The sequence below is a fragment of the Heteronotia binoei genome, chromosome 8, assembly GCF_032191835.1.
Source record: "Heteronotia binoei isolate CCM8104 ecotype False Entrance Well chromosome 8, APGP_CSIRO_Hbin_v1, whole genome shotgun sequence".
Taxonomy (NCBI): domain Eukaryota; kingdom Metazoa; phylum Chordata; class Lepidosauria; order Squamata; family Gekkonidae; genus Heteronotia; species Heteronotia binoei.
This window is the reverse complement of record NC_083230.1, coordinates 52944252-52965278: the sequence shown is the minus strand read 5'-3', so window position 1 is coordinate 52965278 and position 21027 is coordinate 52944252.

Sequence of the window (21027 nt, the reverse complement as noted above, 5' to 3'; positions counted from 1 at the left end):
AGGCTATAATGGAGAATGGAAAAACATCCAAAAAATTTTCCCATCAAGAGTATACCATTCAGTGTGATATTAAAAATACATCTTACCCAACCCTAAACCCAACCCCAATATGCACCCGAACATAAGTGTGTCCTGAACTCTAACCCTAACCCTAACTCTTACCATATGGGCCCATTCATTCTAATGAATCTCATAGGCTATAATGGAGAATGGAAAAACATCCAAAAGTTTTCCCCATCAACACTGTACCATTCAGTGTGATATTAAAAATACAACTTATCCAAACCTAAACGCAACCCCAATATTCACCGAAACATAAGTGTGTCCTGAACTCTAACCCTAACCCTAACCCTTACCATATGGGCCCATTCATTCTAATGAATCTCATAGGCTATAATGGAGAATGGAAAAACATCCGAAATTTTTCCCCATCAACAGTGTACCATTCAGTGTGATATTAAAAATACATCTTACCAACCCTAAACCAGACCCCAATTTTAAACCGAACATATGTGTGTCCTGAACTCTAACAATAACCCTAACCGTTACCATATGGGCCCATTCATTCTAATGAATCTCATAGGCTATAATGGAGAATGGAAAAACATCCAAAAATTTTCCCCATCAACAGTGTACCATTCAGTGTGATATTAAAAATTCATGTTATCCAACCCTAAACCCAACCCCAATTTTAAACCCAACATAGGTGTGTCCTGAACTCTAACCCTAACCCTAACCCTTACCATATGGGCCCATTCATTCTAATGAATCTCATAGGCTATAATGGAGAATGGAAAAACATCCAAAATTTTTTCCCATCAACAGTGTACCATTCAGTGTGATATTAAAAATTCATCTTATCCAACCCTAAACCCAACCCCAATATTCAACGAAACATAAGTGTGTCCTGAACTCTAACCCTAACCCTAACCCTTACCATATTGGCCCATTCATTCTAATGAATCTCATAGGCTATAATGGAGAATGGAAAAACATCCAAAATTTTTCCCCATCAACAGTGTACCATTCAGTGTGATATTAAAAATACATCTTATCCCACCCTAAATCCAACCCCAATATTCACCGAAACATAAGTGTGTCCTGAACTCTAACCCTAACCCTTACCATATGGGCCCATTCATTCTAATGAATCTCATAGGCTATAATGGCGAATGGAAAAACATCGAAAAAATTTTCCCATCAAGAGTATACCATTCAGTGTGATATTAAAAATACATCTTACCCAACCCTAAACCCAACCCCAATATGCACCCGAACATAAGTGTGTCCTGAACTCTAACCCTAACCCTAACTCTTACCATATGGGCCCATTCATTCTAATGAATCTCATAGGTTATAATGGAGAATGGAAAAACATCCAAAATTTTTCCCCATCAACACTGTACCATTCAGTGTGATATTAAAAATACAACTTATCCAAACCTAAACCCAACCCCAATATTCACCGAAACATAAGTGTGTCCTGAACTCTAACCCTAACCCTAACCCTTACCATATGGGCCCATTCATTCTAATGAATCTCATAGGCTATAATGGAGAATGGAAAAACATCCAAAATTTTTCCCCATCAACAGTGTACCATTCAGTGTGATATTAAAAATACATCTTACCAACCCTAAACCAGACCCCAATTTTAAACCGAACATATGTGTGTCCTGAACTCTAACCCTAACCCTAACCCTTACCATATGGGCCCATTCATTCTAATGAATCTCATAGGCTATAATGGAGAATGGAAAAACATCCAAAAATTTTCCCCATCAAGAGTATACCATTCAGTGTGATATTAAAAATACATCTTACCCAACCCTAAACCCAACCCCAATATGCACCCGAACATAGGTGTGTCCTGAACTCTAACCCTAACCCTAAACCTTACCATATGGGCCCATTCATTCTAATGAATCTCATAGGCTATAATGGAGAATGGAAAAACATCCAAAATTTTTCCCCATCAACACTGTACCATTCAGTGTGATATTAAAAATACATCTTATCCAACCCTAAACCCAACCCCAATATTCACCGAACCATAAGTGTGTCCTGAACTCTAACCCTAACCCTAACCCTTACCATATGGGCCCATTCATTCTAATGAATCTCATAGGCTATAATGGAGAATGGAAAAACATCCAAAATTTTTCCCCATCAACACTGTACCATTCAGTGTGATATTAAAAATACATCTTATCCAACCCTAAACCCAACCCCAATATTCACCGAAACATAAGTGTGTCCTGAACTCTAACCCTAACCCTAACCCTTACCATATGGGCCCATTCATTCTAATGAATCTCATAGGCTATAATGGAGAATGGAAAAACATCCAAAAAATTTTCCCATCAAGAGTATACCATTCAGTGTGATATTAAAAATACATCTTACCCAACCCTAAACCCAACCCCAATATGCACCCGAACATAAGTGTGTCCTGAACTCTAACCCTAACCCTAACTCTTACCATATGGGCCCATTCATTCTAATGAATCTCATAGGCTATAATGGAGAATGGAAAAACATCCAAAAGTTTTCCCCATCAACACTGTACCATTCAGTGTGATATTAAAAATACAACTTATCCAAACCTAAACGCAACCCCAATATTCACCGAAACATAAGTGTGTCCTGAACTCTAACCCTAACCCTAACCCTTACCATATGGGCCCATTCATTCTAATGAATCTCATAGGCTATAATGGAGAATGGAAAAACATCCGAAATTTTTCCCCATCAACAGTGTACCATTCAGTGTGATATTAAAAATACATCTTACCAACCCTAAACCAGACCCCAATTTTAAACCGAACATATGTGTGTCCTGAACTCTAACAATAACCCTAACCCTTACCATATGGGCCCATTCATTCTAATGAATCTCATAGGCTATAATGGAGAATGGAAAAACATCCAAAAATTTTCCCCATCAACAGTGTACCATTCAGTGTGATATTAAAAATTCATGTTATCCAACCCTAAACCCAACCCCAATTTTAAACCGAACATATGTGTGTCCTGAACTCTAACCCTAACCCTAACCCTTACCATATGGGCCCATTCATTCTAATGAATCTCATAGGCTATAATGGAGAATGGAAAAACATCCAAAAAATTTTCCCATCAACAGTGTACCATTCAGTGTGATATTAAAAATTCATCTTATCCAACCCTAAACCCAACCCCAATATTCAACGAAACATAAGTGTGTCCTGAACTCTAACCCTAACCCTAACCCTTACCATATGGGCCCATTCATTCTAATGAATCTCATAGGCTATAATGGAGAATGGAAAAACATCCAAAATTTTTCCCCATCAACAGTGTACCATTCAGTGTGATATTAAAAATACATCTTATCCCACCCTAAATCCAACCCCAATATTCACCGAAACATAAGTGTGTCCTGAACTCTAACCCTAACCCTTACCATATGGGCCCATTCATTCTAATGAATCTCATAGGCTATAATGGCGAATGGAAAAACATCGAAAAAATTTTCCCATCAAGAGTATACCATTCAGTGTGATATTAAAAATACATCTTACCCAACCCTAAACCCAACCCCAATATGCACCCGAACATAAGTGTGTCCTGAACTCTAACCCTAACCCTAACTCTTACCATATGGGCCCATTCATTCTAATGAATCTCATAGGTTATAATGGAGAATGGAAAAACATCCAAAATTTTTCCCCATCAACACTGTACCATTCAGTGTGATATTAAAAATACAACTTATCCAAACCTAAACCCAACCCCAATATTCAGCGAAACATAAGTGTGTCCTGAACTCTAACCCTAACCCTAACCCTTACCATATGGGCCCATTCATTCTAATGAATCTCATAGGCTATAATGGAGAATGGAAAAACATCCAAAATTTTTCCCCATCAACAGTGTACCATTCAGTGTGATATTAAAAATACATCTTATCCAACCCTAAACCCAACCCCAATATTCACCGAAACATAAGTGTGTCCTGAACTCTAACCCTAACCCTAACCCTTACCATATGGGCCCATTCATTCTAATGAATCTCATAGGCTATAATGGAGAATGGAAAAACATCCAAAATTTTTCCCCATCAACAGTGTACCATTCAGTGTGATATTAAAAATACATCTTATCCAACCCTAAACCCAACCCCAATATTCACCGAAACATAAGTGTGTCCTGAACTCTAACCCTAACCCTAACCCTTACCATATGGGCCCATTCATTCTAATGAATCTCATAGGCTATAATGGAGAATGGAAAAACATCCAAAAAATTTTCCCATCAAGAGTATACCATTCAGTGTGATATTAAAAATACATCTTACCCAACCCTAAACCCAACCCCAATATGCACCCGAACATAAGTGTGTCCTGAACTCTAACCCTAACCCTAACTCTTACCATATGGGCCCATTCATTCTAATGAATCTCATAGGCTATAATGGAGAATGGAAAAACATCCAAAATTTTTCCCCATCAACACTGTACCATTCAGTGTGATATTAAAAATACATCTTACCCAACCCTAAACCCAACCCCAATATGCACCCGAACATAAGTGTGTCCTGAACTCTAACCCTAACCCTAACCCTTACCATATGGGCCCATTCATTCTAATGAATCTCATAGGCTATAATGGAGAATGGAAAAACATCCGAAATTTTTCCCCATCAACAGTGTACCATTCAGTGTGATATTAAAAATACATCTTACCAACCCTAAACCAGACCCCAATTTTAAACCGAACATATGTGTGTCCTGAACTCTAACAATAACCCTAACCCTTACCATATGGGCCCATTCATTCTAATGAATCTCATAGGCTATAATGGAGAATGGAAAAACATCCAAAAATTTTCCCCATCAACAGTGTACCATTCAGTGTGATATTAAAAATTCATGTTATCCAACCCTAAACCCAACCCCAATTTTAAACCGAACATATGTGTGTCCTGAACTCTAACCCTAACCCTAACCCTTACCATATGGGCCCATTCATTCTAATGAATCTCATAGGCTATAATGGAGAATGGAAAAACATCCAAAAATTTTTCCCATCAACAGTGTACCATTCAGTGTGATATTAAAAATTCATCTTATCCAACCCTAAACCCAACCCCAATATTCAACGAAACATAAGTGTGTCCTGAACTCTAACCCTAACCCTAACCCTTACCATATGGGCCCATTCATTCTAATGAATCTCATAGGCTATAATGGAGAATGGAAAAACATCCAAAATTTTTCCCCATCAACAGTGTACCATTCAGTGTGATATTAAAAATACATCTTATCCCACCCTAAATCCAACCCCAATATTCACCGAAACATAAGTGTGTCCTGAACTCTAACCCTAACCCTTACCATATGGGCCCATTCATTCTAATGAATCTCATAGGCTATAATGGCGAATGGAAAAACATCGAAAAAATTTTCCCATCAAGAGTATACCATTCAGTGTGATATTAAAAATACATCTTACCCAACCCTAAACCCAACCCCAATATGCACCCGAACATAAGTGTGTCCTGAACTCTAACCCTAACCCTAACTCTTACCATATGGGCCCATTCATTCTAATGAATCTCATAGGTTATAATGGAGAATGGAAAAACATCCAAAATTTTTCCCCATCAACACTGTACCATTCAGTGTGATATTAAAAATACAACTTATCCAAACCTAAACCCAACCCCAATATTCACCGAAACATAAGTGTGTCCTGAACTCTAACCCTAACCCTAACCCTTACCATATGGGCCCATTCATTCTAATGAATCTCATAGGCTATAATGGAGAATGGAAAAACATCCAAAATTTTTCCCCATCAACAGTGTACCATTCAGTGTGATATTAAAAATACATCTTATCCAACCCTAAACCCAACCCCAATATTCACCGAAACATAAGTGTGTCCTGAACCCTAACCCTAACCCTTACCATATGGGCCCATTCATTCTAATGAATCTCATAGGCTATAATGGAGAATGGAAAAACATCCAAAATTTTTCCCCATCAACAGTGTACCATTCAGTGTGATATTAAAAATACATCTTATCCAACCCTAAACCCAACCCCAATATTCACCGAAACATAAGTGTGTCCTGAACTCTAACCCTAACCCTAACCCTTACCATATGGGCCCATTCATTCTAATGAATCTCATAGGCTATAATGGAGAATGGAAAAACATCCAAAAAATTTTCCCATCACGAGTATACCATTCAGTGTGATATTAAAAATACATCTTACCCAACCCTAAACCCAACCCCAATATGCACCCGAACATAAGTGTGTCCTGAACTCTAACCCTAACCCTAACTCTTACCATATGGGCCCATTCATTCTAATGAATCTCATAGGCTATAATGGAGAATGGAAAAACATCCAAAAGTTTTCCCCATCAACACTGTACCATTCAGTGTGATATTAAAAATACAACTTATCCAAACCTAAACGCAACCCCAATATTCACCGAAACATAAGTGTGTCCTGAACTCTAACCCTAACCCTAACCCTTACCATATGGGCCCATTCATTCTAATGAATCTCATAGGCTATAATGGAGAATGGAAAAACATCCGAAATTTTTCCCCATCAACAGTGTACCATTCAGTGTGATATTAAAAATACATCTTACCAACCCTAAACCAGACCCCAATTTTAAACCGAACATATGTGTGTCCTGAACTCTAACAATAACCCTAACCCTTACCATATGGGCCCATTCATTCTAATGAATCTCATAGGCTATAATGGAGAATGGAAAAACATCCAAAAATTTTCCCCATCAACAGTGTACCATTCAGTGTGATATTAAAAATTCATGTTATCCAACCCTAAACCCAACCCCAATTTTAAACCGAACATATGTGTGTCCTGAACTCTAACCCTAACCCTAACCCTTACCATATGGGCCCATTCATTCTAATGAATCTCATAGGCTATAATGGAGAATGGAAAAACATCCAAAAATTTTTCCCATCAACAGTGTACCATTCAGTGTGATATTAAAAATTCATCTTATCCAACCCTAAACCCAACCCCAATATTCAACGAAACGTAAGTGTGTCCTGAACTCTAACCCTAACCCTAACCCTTACCATATGGGCCCATTCATTCTAATGAATCTCATAGGCTATAATGGAGAATGGAAAAACATCCAAAATTTTTCCCCATCAACAGTGTACCATTCAGTGTGATATTAAAAATACATCTTATCCCACCCTAAATCCAACCCCAATATTCACCGAAACATAAGTGTGTCCTGAACTCTAACCCTAACCCTTACCATATGGGCCCATTCATTCTAATGAATCTCATAGGCTATAATGGCGAATGGAAAAACATCGAAAAAATTTTCCCATCAAGAGTATACCATTCAGTGTGATATTAAAAATACATCTTACCCAACCCTAAACCAAACCCCAATATTCACCCGAACTTAAGTGTGTCCTGAACTCTAACCCTAACCCTAACCCTTACCATATGGGCCCAATCATTCTAATGAATCTCATAGGCTATAATGGAGAATGGAAAAACATCCAAAAAATTTTCCCATAAAAAGTATACCATTCAGTGTGATATTAAAAATACATCTTACCCAACCCTAAACCCAACCCCAATATGCACCCGAACATAAGTGTGTCCTGAACTCTAACCCTAACCCTTACCATATGGGCCCATTCATTCTAATGAATCTCATAGGCTATAATGGACAATGGAAAAACATCCAAAAAATTTTCCCATCAAGAGTATACCATTCAGTGTGATATTAAAAATACATCTTATCCAACCCTAAACCCAACCCCAATATTCACCCAAACATAAGTGCGTCCAGAACTCTAACCCTAACCCTAACCCTTACCATATGGGCCCATTTATTCTAATGAATCTCATAGGGTATAATGGAGAATGGAAAAACATCCAAAAATTTTCCCCATCAAGAGTATACCATTCAGTGTGGTATTAAAAATACATCTTACCCAACCCTAAACCAGACCCCAATTTTAAACCGAACATATGTGTGTCCTGAACTCTAACCCTAACCCTAACCCTTACCATATGGGCCCATTCATTCTAATGAATCTCATAGGGTATAATGGAGAATGGAAAAACATCCAAAAATTTTTCCCATCAAGAGTATACCATTCAGTGTGATATTAAAAATACATCTTACCCAACCCTAAACCCAACCCCAATATGCACCCGAACATAAGTGTGTCCTGAACTCTAACCCTAACCCTAACCCTAACCCTTACCATATGGGCCCATTCATTCTAATGAATCTCATAGGCTATAATGGAGAATGGAAAAACATCCAAAAATTTTCCCCATCAACAGTGTACCATTCAGTGTGATATTAAAAATTCATCTTATCCAACCCTAAACCCAACCCCAATATTCACCGAAACATAAGTGTGTCCTGAACTCTAACCCTAACCCTAACCCTTACCATATGGGCCCATTCATTCTAATGAATCTCATAGGCTATAATGGAGAATGGAAAAACATCAAAATTTTTCCCCATCAACACTGTACCATTCAGTGTGATATTAAAAATACATCTTATCCAACCCTAAACCCAACCCCAATATTCACCCAAACATAAGTGTGTCCTGAACTCTAACCCTAACCCTAACCCTTACCATATGGGCCCATTCATTCTAATGAATCTCATAGGCTATAATAGAGAATGGAAAAACATCCAAAATTTTTCCCATCAACAGTGTACCATTCAGTGTGATATTAAAAATTCATCTTATCCAACCCTAAACCCAACCCCAATATTCACCGAAACATAAGTGTGTCCTGAACTCTAACCCTAACCCTAACCCTTACCATATGGGCCCATTCATTCTAATGAATCTCATAGGCTATAATGGAGAATGGAAAAACATCCAAAATTTTTCCCCATCAACAGTGTACCATTCAGTGTGATATTAAAAATACATCTTATCCCACCCTAAATCCAACCCCAATATTCACCGAAACATAAGTGTGTCCTGAACTCTAACCCTAACCCTTACCATATGGGCCCGTTCATTCTAATGAATCTCATAGGCTATAATGGAGAATGGAAAAACATCCAAAAATTTTCCCCATCAAGAGTATACCATTCAGTGTGGTATTAAAAATACATCTTACCCAACCCTAAACCAGACCCCAATTTTAAACCGAACATATGTGTGTCCTGAACTCTAACCCAAACCCTTACCATATGGGCCCATTCATTCTAATGAATCTCATAGGGTATAATGGAGAATGGAAAAACATAAAAAAAATTTTCCCATCAAGAGTATACCATTCAGTGTGATATTAAAAATACATCTTACCCAACCCTAAACCAGACCCCAATTTTAAACCGAACATATGTGTGACCTGAACTCTAACCCTAACCCTAACCCTTACCATATGGGCCCATTCATTCTAATGAATCTCATAGGGTATAATGGAGAATGGAAAAACATCCAAAAAAAATTCCCATCAAGAGTATACCATTCAGTGTGATATTAAAAATACATCTTACCCAACCCTAAACCCAACCCCAATATGCACCCGAACATAAGTGTGTCCTGAACTCTAACCCTAACCCTAACCCTTACCATATGGGCCCATTCATTCTAATGAATCTCATAGGCTATAATGGAGAATGGAAAAACATCCAAAATTTTTCCCCATCAACACTGTACCATTCAGTGTGATATTAAAAATACATCTTATCCAACCCTAAACCGAACCCCAATATTCACCCAAACATAAGTGTGTCCTGAACTCTAACCCTAACCCTAACCCTTACCATATGGGCCCATTCATTCTAATGAATCTCATAGGCTATAATGGAGAATGGAAACAACATCCAAAAAATTTTCCCATCAAGAGTATACCATTCAGTGTGATATTAAAAATACATCTTATCCAACCCTAAACCCAACCCCAATATTCACTCGAACATAAGTGTGTCCAGAACGCTAACCCTAACCCTAACCCCTACCATATGGGCCCATTCATTCTAATGAATCTCATAGGCTATAATGGAGAACGGAAAAACATCCAAAATTTTCCCCATCAACAGTGTACCATTCAGTGTGATATTAAAAATACATCTTACCCAACCCTAAACCAAACCCCAATATTCACCCGAACTTAAGTGTGTCCTGAACTCTAACCCTAACCCTAACCCTTACCATATGGGCCCATTCATTCTAATGAATCTCATAGGCTATAATGGAGAATGGAAAAACATCCAAAAAATTTTCCCATAAAAAGTATACCATTCAGTGTGATATTAAAAATACATCTTACCCAACCCTAAGCGCAACCCCAATATGCACCCGAACATAAGTGTGTCCTGAACTCTAACCCTAACCCTAACCCTTACCATATGGGCCCATCCATTCTAATGAATCTCATAGGCTATAATGGAGAATGGAAAAACATCCAAAAAAAATTCCCATCAAGAGTATACCATTCAGTGTGATATTAAAAATACATCTTACCCAACCCTAAACCCAACCCCAATATGCACCCGAACATAAGTGTGTCCTGAACTCTAACCCTAACCCTAACCCTTACCATATGGGCCCATTCATTCTAATGAATCTCATAGGCTATAATGGAGAATGGAAAAACATCCAAAATTTTTCCCCATCAACACTGTACCATTCAGTGTGATATTAAAAATACATCTTATCCAACCCTAAACCCAACCCCAATATTCACCCAAACATAAGTGCGTCCTGAACTCTAACCCTAACCCTAACCCTTACCATATGGGCCCATTCATTCTAATGAATCTCATAGGCTATAATGGAGAATGGAACAACATCCAAAATTTTTCCCCATCAACAGTGTACCATTCAGTGTGATATCAAAAATACATCTTATCCAACCATAAACCAGACCCCAATTTTAAAACGAACATATGTGTGTCCTGAACTCTAACCCTAACCCTAACCCTTACCATATGGGCCCATTCATTCTAATGAATCTCATAGGCTATAATGGAGAATGGAAAAACATCCAAAAAATTTTCCCATCAACAGTGTACGATTCAGTGTGATATTAAAAATTCATCTTAAACAACCCTAAACCCAACCCCAATATTCAACGAAACATAAGTGTGTCCTGAACTCTAACCCTAACCCTAACCCTTACCATATGGGCCCATTCATTCTAATGAATCTCATAGGCTATAATGGAGAATGGAAAAACATCCAAAATTTTTCCCCATCAACAGTGTACCATTCAGTGTGATATTAAAAATACATCTTATCCCACCCTAAACCCAACACCAATATTCACCGAAACATAAGTGTGTCCTGAACTCTAACCCTAACCCTTACCATATGGGCCCATTCATTCTAATGAATCTCATAGGCTATAATGGAGAATGGAAAAACATCGAAAAAAATTTCCCATCAAGAGTATACCATTCAGTGTGATATTAAAAATACATCTTACCCAACCCTAAACCAAACCCCAATATTCACCCGAACTTAGGTGTGTCCTGAACTCTAACCCTAACCCTAACCCTTACCATATGGGCCCATTCATTCTAATGAATCTCATAGGCTATAATGGGGAATGGAAAAACATCCAAAAAATTTTCCCATAAAAAGTATACCATTCAGTGTGATATTAAAAATACATCTTAACCAACCCTAAGCGCAACCCCAATATGCACCCGAACATAAGTGTGTTCTGAACTCTAACCCTAACCCTTACCATATGGGCCCATTCATTCTAATGAATCTCATAGGCTATAATGGAGAATGGAAACAACATCCAAAAAATTTTCCCATCAAGAGTATACCATTCAGTGTGATATTAAAAATACATCTTATCCAACCCTAAACCCAACCCCAATATTCACTCGAACATAAGTGTGTCCAGAACGCTAACCCTAACCCTAACCCTTACCATATGGGCCCATTCATTCTAATGAATCTCATAGGCTATAATGGAGAATGGAAAAACATCCAAAAATTTTTACCATCAAGATTATACCATTCAGTGTGATATTAAAAATACATCTTACCCAACCCTAAACCCAACCCCAATATTCACCCAAACATAAGTGCTTCCAGAACTCTAACCCTAACCCTAACCCTTAACATATGGGCCCATTCATTCTAATGAATCTCATAGGCTATAATGGAGAATGGAAAAACATCCAAAATTTTTTCCCATCAAGAGCATACCATTCAGTGTGATATTAAAAATACATCTTATCCAACCCTAAACCCAACCCCAATATTCACTCGAACATAAGTGTGTCCTGAACTCTAACCCTAACCCTAACCCTTACCATATGGTCCCATTCATTCTAATGAATCTCATAGGGTATAATGGAGAATGGAAAAACATACAAAAAATTTTCCCATCAAGAGTATAGCATTCAGTGTGATATTAAAAATACATCTTATCCCACCCTAAATCCAACCCCAATATTCACCGAAACATAAGTGTGTCCTGAACTCTAACCCTAACCCTTACCATATGGGCCCATTCATTCTAATGAATCTCATAGGCTATAATGGCGAATGGAAAAACATCGAAAAATTTTTCCCATCAAGAGTATACCATTCAGTGTGATATTAAAAATACATCTTACCCAACCCTAAACCCAACCCCAATATGCACCCGAACATAAGTGTGTCCTGAACTCTAACCCTAACCCTAACTCTTACCATATGGGCCCATTCATTCTAATGAATCTCATAGGTTATAATGGAGAATGGAAAAACATCCAAAATTTTTCCCCATCAACACTGTACCATTCAGTGTGATATTAAAAATACAACTTATCCAAACCTAAACCCAACCCCAATATTCACCGAAACATAAGTGTGTCCTGAACTCTAACCCTAACCCTAACCCTTACCATATGGGCCCATTCATTCTAATGAATCTCATAGGCTATAATGGAGAATGGAAAAACATCCAAAATTTTTCCCCATCAACAGTGTACCATTCAGTGTGATATTAAAAATACATCTTATCCAACCCTAAACCCAACCCCAATATTCACCGAAACATAAGTGTGTCCTGAACCCTAACCCTAACCCTTACCATATGGGCCCATTCATTCTAATGAATCTCATAGGCTATAATGGAGAATGGAAAAACATCCAAAATTTTTCCCCATCAACAGTGTACCATTCAGTGTGATATTAAAAATACATCTTATCCAACCCTAAACCCAACCCCAATATTCACCGAAACATAAGTGTGTCCTGAACTCTAACCCTAACCCTAACCCTTACCATATGGGCCCATTCATTCTAATGAATCTCATAGGCTATAATGGAGAATGGAAAAACATCCAAAAAATTTTCCCATCAAGAGTATACCATTCAGTGTGATATTAAAAATACATCTTACCCAACCCTAAACCCAACCCCAATATGCACCCGAACATAAGTGTGTCCTGAACTCTAACCCTAACCCTAACTCTTACCATATGGGCCCATTCATTCTAATGAATCTCATAGGCTATAATGGAGAATGGAAAAACATCCAAAAGTTTTCCCCATCAACACTGTACCATTCAGTGTGATATTAAAAATACAACTTATCCAAACCTAAACGCAACCCCAATATTCACCGAAACATAAGTGTGTCCTGAACTCTAACCCTAACCCTAACCCTTACCATATGGGCCCATTCATTCTAATGAATCTCATAGGCTATAATGGAGAATGGAAAAACATCCGAAATTTTTCCCCATCAACAGTGTACCATTCAGTGTGATATTAAAAATACATCTTACCAACCCTAAACCAGACCCCAATTTTAAACCGAACATATGTGTGTCCTGAACTCTAACAATAACCCTAACCCTTACCATATGGGCCCATTCATTCTAATGAATCTCATAGGCTATAATGGAGAATGGAAAAACATCCAAAAATTTTCCCCATCAACAGTGTACCATTCAGTGTGATATTAAAAATTTATGTTATCCAACCCTAAACCCAACCCCAATTTTAAACCGAACATATGTGTGTCCTGAACTCTAACCCTAACCCTAACCCTTACCATATGGGCCCATTCATTCTAATGAATCTCATAGGCTATAATGGAGAATGGAAAAACATCCAAAAATTTTTCCCATCAACAGTGTACCATTCAGTGTGATATTAAAAATTCATCTTATCCAACCCTAAACCCAACCCCAATATTCAACGAAACGTAAGTGTGTCCTGAACTCTAACCCTAACCCTAACCCTTACCATATGGGCCCATTCATTCTAATGAATCTCATAGGCTATAATGGAGAAAGGAAAAACATCCAAAATTTTTCCCCATCAACAGTGTACCATTCAGTGTGATATTAAAAATACATCTTATCCCACCCTAAATCCAACCCCAATATTCACCGAAACATAAGTGTGTCCTGAACTCTAACCCTAACCCTTACCATATGGGCCCATTCATTCTAATGAATCTCATAGGCTATAATGGCGAATGGAAAAACATCGAAAAAATTTTTCCCATCAAGAGTATACCATTCAGTGTGATATTAAAAATACATCTTACCCCAACCCTAAACCAAACCCCAATATTCACCCCGAACTTAAGTGTGTCCTGAACTCTAACCCTAACCCTAACCCTTACCATATGGGCCCAATCATCTAATGAATCTCATAGGCTATAATGGAGAATGGAAAAACATCCAAAAAATTTTCCCATAAAAAGTATACCATTCAGTGTGATATTAAAAATACATCTTACCCTAACCCTAAACCCAACCCCAATATGCACCCGAAACATAAGTGTGTCCTGAACTCTAACCCTAACCCTTACCATATGGGCCCATTCATTCTAATGAATCTCATAGGCTATAATGGACAATGGAAAAACATCCAAAAAATTTTCCCATCAAGAGTATACCATTCAGTGTGATATTAAAAATACATCTTATCCAACCCTAAAACCCAACCCCAATATTCACCCAAACATAAGTGCGTCCAGAACTCTAACCCTAACCCTAACCCTTACCATATGGGCCCATTTATTCTAATGAATCTCATAGGGTATAATGGAGAATGGAAAAACATCCAAAAATTTTCCCCCATCAAGAGTATACCATTCAGTGTGGTATTAAAAATACATCTTACCCACCCTAAACCAGACCCCAATTTTGAAACCGAACCATATGTGTGTCCTGAACTCTAACCCTAACCCTAACCCCTTACCATATGGGCCCATTCATTCTAATGAATCTCATAGGGTATAATGGAGAATGGAAAAACATCCAAAAAATTTTTCCCATCAAGAGTATACCATTCAGTGTGATATTAAAAATACATCTTACCCAACCCTAAACCCAACCCCAATATGCACCCGAACATAAGTGTGTCCTGAACTCTAACCCTAACCCTAACCCCTAACCCTTACCATATGGGCCCATTCATTCTAATGAATCTCATAGGCTATAATGGAGAATGGAAAAACATCCAAAAATTTTCCCCATCACACAGTGTACCATTCAGTGTGATATTAAAAATTCATCTTATCCAACCCTAAACCCAACCCCAATATTCACCGAAACATAAGTGTGTCCTGAACTCTAACCCTAACCCTAACCCCTTACCATATGGGCCCATTCATTCTAATGAATCTCATAGGCTATAATGGAGAATGGAAAAACATCAAAATTTTTCCCCATCAACACTGTACCATTCAGTGTGAATATTAAAAATACATCTTATCCAACCCTAAACCCAACCCCAATATTCACCCCAAACATAAGTGTGTCCGTAGCTTACAGTGAACTCTAACCCTAACCCTAACCCTTACCATATGGGCCCATTCATTCTAATGAATCTCATAGGCTATAATAGAGAATGGAAAAACATCCAAAAATTTTTCCCATCAACAGTGTACCATTCAGTGTGATATTAAAAATTCATCTTATCCAACCCTAAACCCAACCCCAATATTCACCGAAACATAAGTGTGTTCCTGAACTCTAACCCTAACCCTAACCCTTACCATATGGGCCCATTCATTCTAATGAATCTCATAGGCTATAATGGAGAATGGAAAAACATCCAAAATTTTTTCCCCATCAACAGTGTACCATTCAGTGTGATATTAAAAATACATCTTATCCCACGCTAAATCCAACCCCAATATTCACCGAAACATAAGTGTGTCCTGAACTCTAACCCTAACCCTTACCATATGGGCCCGTTCATTCTAATGAATCTCATAGGCAACATCCAAAAATTTTCCCCATCAAGAGTATACCATTCAGTGTGGTATTAAAAATACATCTTACCCAACCCTAAACCAGACCCCAATTTTAAACCGAACATATGTGTGTCCTGAACTCTAACCCAAACCCTTACCATATGGGCCCATTCATTCTAATGAATCTCATAGGGTATAATGGAGAATGGAAAAACATAAAAAAAATTTTCCCATCAAGAGTATACCATTCAGTGTGATATTAAAAATACATCTTACCCAACCCTAAACCAGACCCCAATTTTAAACCGAACATATGTGTGACCTGAACTCTAACCCTAACCCTAACCCTTACCATATGGGCCCATTCATTCTAATGAATCTCATAGGGTATAATGGAGAATGGAAAAACATCCAAAAAAAATTCCCATCAAGAGTATACCATTCAGTGTGATATTAAAAATACATCTTACCCAACCCTAAACCCAACCCCAATATGCACCCGAACATAAGTGTGTCCTGAACTCTAACCCTAACCCTAACCCTTACCATATGGGCCCATTCATTCTAATGAATCTCATAGGCTATAATGGAGAATGGAAAAACATCCAAAATTTTTCCCCATCAACACTGTACCATTCAGTGTGATATTAAAAATACATCTTATCCAACCCTAAACCGAACCCCAATATTCACCCAAACATAAGTGTGTCCTGAACTCTAACCCTAACCCTAACCCTTACCATATGGGCCCATTCATTCTAATGAATCTCATAGGCTATAATGGAGAATGGAACAACATCCAAAATTTTTCCCCATCAACAGTGTACCATTCAGTGTGATATCAAAAATACATCTTATCCAACCATAAACCAGACCCCAATTTTAAAACGAACATATGTGTGTCCTGAACTCTAACCCTAACCCTAACCCTTACCATATGGGCCCATTCATTCTAATGAATCTCATAGGCTATAATGGAGAATGGAAAAACATCCAAAAAATTTTCCCATCAACAGTGTACGATTCAGTGTGATATTAAAAATTCATCTTAAACAACCCTAAACCCAACCCCAATATTCAACGAAACATAAGTGTGTCCTGAACTCTAACCCTAACCCTAACCCTTACCATATGGGCCCATTCATTCTAATGAATCTCATAGGCTATAATGGAGAATGGAAAAACATCCAAAATTTTTCCCCATCAACAGTGTACCATTCAGTGTGATATTAAAAATACATCTTATCCCACCCTAAACCCAACACCAATATTCACCGAAACATAAGTGTGTCCTGAACTCTAACCCTAACCCTTACCATATGGGCCCATTCATTCTAATGAATCTCATAGGCTATAATGGAGAATGGAAAAACATCGAAAAAAATTTCCCATCAAGAGTATACCATTCAGTGTGATATTAAAAATACATCTTACCCAACCCTAAACCAAACCCCAATATTCACCCGAACTTAGGTGTGTCCTGAACTCTAACCCTAACCCTAACCCTTACCATATGGGCCCATTCATTCTAATGAATCTCATAGGCTATAATGGGGAATGGAAAAACATCCAAAAAATTTTCCCATAAAAAGTATACCATTCAGTGTGATATTAAAAATACATCTTAACCAACCCTAAGCGCAACCCCAATATGCACCCGAACATAAGTGTGTTCTGAACTCTAACCCTAACCCTTACCATATGGGCCCATTCATTCTAATGAATCTCATAGGCTATAATGGAGAATGGAAACAACATCCAAAAAATTTTCCCATCAAGAGTATACCATTCAGTGTGATATTAAAAATACATCTTATCCAACCCTAAACCCAACCCCAATATTCACTCGAACATAAGTGTGTCCAGAACGCTAACCCTAACCCTAACCCCTACCATATGGGCCCATTCATTCTAATGAATCTCATAGGCTATAATGGAGAACGGAAAAACATCCAAAATTTTCCCCATCAACAGTGTACCATTCAGTGTGATATTAAAAATACATCTTACCCAACCCTAAACCAAACCCCAATATTCACCCGAACTTAAGTGTGTCCTGAACTCTAACCCTAACCCTAACCCTTACCATATGGGCCCATTCATTCTAATGAATCTCATAGGCTATAATGGAGAATGGAAAAACATCCAAAAAATTTTCCCATAAAAAGTATACCATTCAGTGTGATATTAAAAATACATCTTACCCAACCCTAAGCGCAACCCCAATATGCACCCGAACATAAGTGTGTCCTGAACTCTAACCCTAACCCTAACCCTTACCATATGGGCCCATCCATTCTAATGAATCTCATAGGCTATAATGGAGAATGGAAAAACATCCAAAAAAAATTCCCATCAAGAGTATACCATTCAGTGTGATATTAAAAATACATCTTACCCAACCCTAAACCCAACCCCAATATGCACCCGAACATAAGTGTGTCCTGAACTCTAACCCTAACCCTAACCCTTACCATATGGGCCCATTCATTCTAATGAATCTCATAGGCTATAATGGAGAATGGAAAAACATCCAAAATTTTTCCCCATCAACACTGTACCATTCAGTGTGATATTAAAAATACATCTTATCCAACCCTAAACCCAACCCCAATATTCACCCAAACATAAGTGCGTCCTGAACTCTAACCCTAACCCTAACCCTTACCATATGGGCCCATTCATTCTAATGAATCTCATAGGCTATAATGGAGAATGGAACAACATCCAAAATTTTTCCCCATCAACAGTGTACCATTCAGTGTGATATCAAAAATACATCTTATCCAACCATAAACCAGACCCCAATTTTAAAACGAACATATGTGTGTCCTGAACTCTAACCCTAACCCTAACCCTTACCATATGGGCCCATTCATTCTAATGAATCTCATAGGCTATAATGGAGAATGGAAAAACATCCAAAAAATTTTCCCATCAACAGTGTACGATTCAGTGTGATATTAAAAATTCATCTTAAACAACCCTAAACCCAACCCCAATATTCAACGAAACATAAGTGTGTCCTGAACTCTAACCCTAACCCTAACCCTTACCATATGGGCCCATTCATTCTAATGAATCTCATAGGCTATAATGGAGAATGGAAAAACATCCAAAATTTTTCCCCATCAACAGTGTACCATTCAGTGTGATATTAAAAATACATCTTATCCCACCCTAAACCCAACACCAATATTCACCGAAACATAAGTGTGTCCTGAACTCTAACCCTAACCCTTACCATATGGGCCCATTCATTCTAATGAATCTCATAGGCTATAATGGAGAATGGAAAAACATCGAAAAAAATTTCCCATCAAGAGTATACCATTCAGTGTGATATTAAAAATACATCTTATCCAACCCTAAACCCAACCCCAATATTCACTCGAACATAAGTGTGTCCTGAACTCTAACCCTAACCCTAACCCTTACCATATGGTCCCATTCATTCTAATGAATCTCATAGGGTATAATGGAGAATGGAAAAACATACAAAAAATTTTCCCATCAAGAGTATAGCATTCAGTGTGATATTAAAAATACATCTTATCCAACCCTAAACCCAACCCCAATATTCACTCGAACATAAGTGTGTCCTGAACTCTAACCCTAACCCTAACCCCTACCATATGGGCCCATTCATTCTAATGAATCTCATAGGCTATAATGGAGAATGGAAAAACATCGAAAAAAATTTCCCATCAAGAGTAAACCATTCAGTGTGATATTAAAAATACATCTTACCCAACCCTAAACCAAACCCCAATATTCACCCGAACTTAAGTGTGTCCTGAACTCTAACCCTAACCCTAACCCTTACCATATGGGCCCATCCATTCTAATGAATCTCATAGGCTATAATGGAGAATGGAAAAACATCCAAAAAATTTTCCCATAAAAAGTATACCATTCAGTGTGATATTAAAAATACATCTTACCCAACCCTAAGCGCAACCCCAATATGCACCCGAACATAAGTGTGTCCTGAACTCTAACCCTAACCCTAACCCTTAACATATGGGCCCATTCATTCTAATGAATCTCATAGGCTATAATGGAGAATGGAACAACATCCAAAAAATTTTCCCATCAAGAGTATACCATTCAGTGTGATATTAAAAATACATCTTATCCAACCCTAAACCCAACCCCAATATTCACCCAAACATAAGTGCGTCCAGAACGCTAACCCTAACCCTAACCCTTACCATATGGGCCCATTTATTCTAATGAATCTCATAGGGTATAATGGAGAATGGAAAAACATACAAAAAATTTTCCCATCAAGAGTATACCATTCAGTGTGATATTAAAAATACATCTTATCCAACCCTAAACCCAACCCCAATATTCACTCGAACATAAGTGTGTCCTGAACTCTAACCCTAACCCTAACCCCTACCATATGGGCCCATTCATTCTAATGAATCTCATAGGCTATAATGGAGAATGGAAAAACATCCAAAATTTTCCCCATCAACAGTGTACCATTCAGTGTGATATTAAAAATACATCTTATCCAACCCTAAACCCAACCCCAATATTCATCGAAACATAAGTGTGTCCTGAACTCTAACCCTAACCCTAACCCTTACCATATGGGCCCATTCATTCTAATGAATCTCATAGGCTATAATGGAGAATGGAAAAACATCCAAAAATTTTTCCCATCAAGAGTATACCATTCAGTGTGATATTAAAAATACATCTTATCCAACCCTAAACCCAACCCCAATATTCACTCGAACATAAGTGTGTCCTGAACTTTAACCCTAACCCTAACCCTTACCATATGGGCGCATTC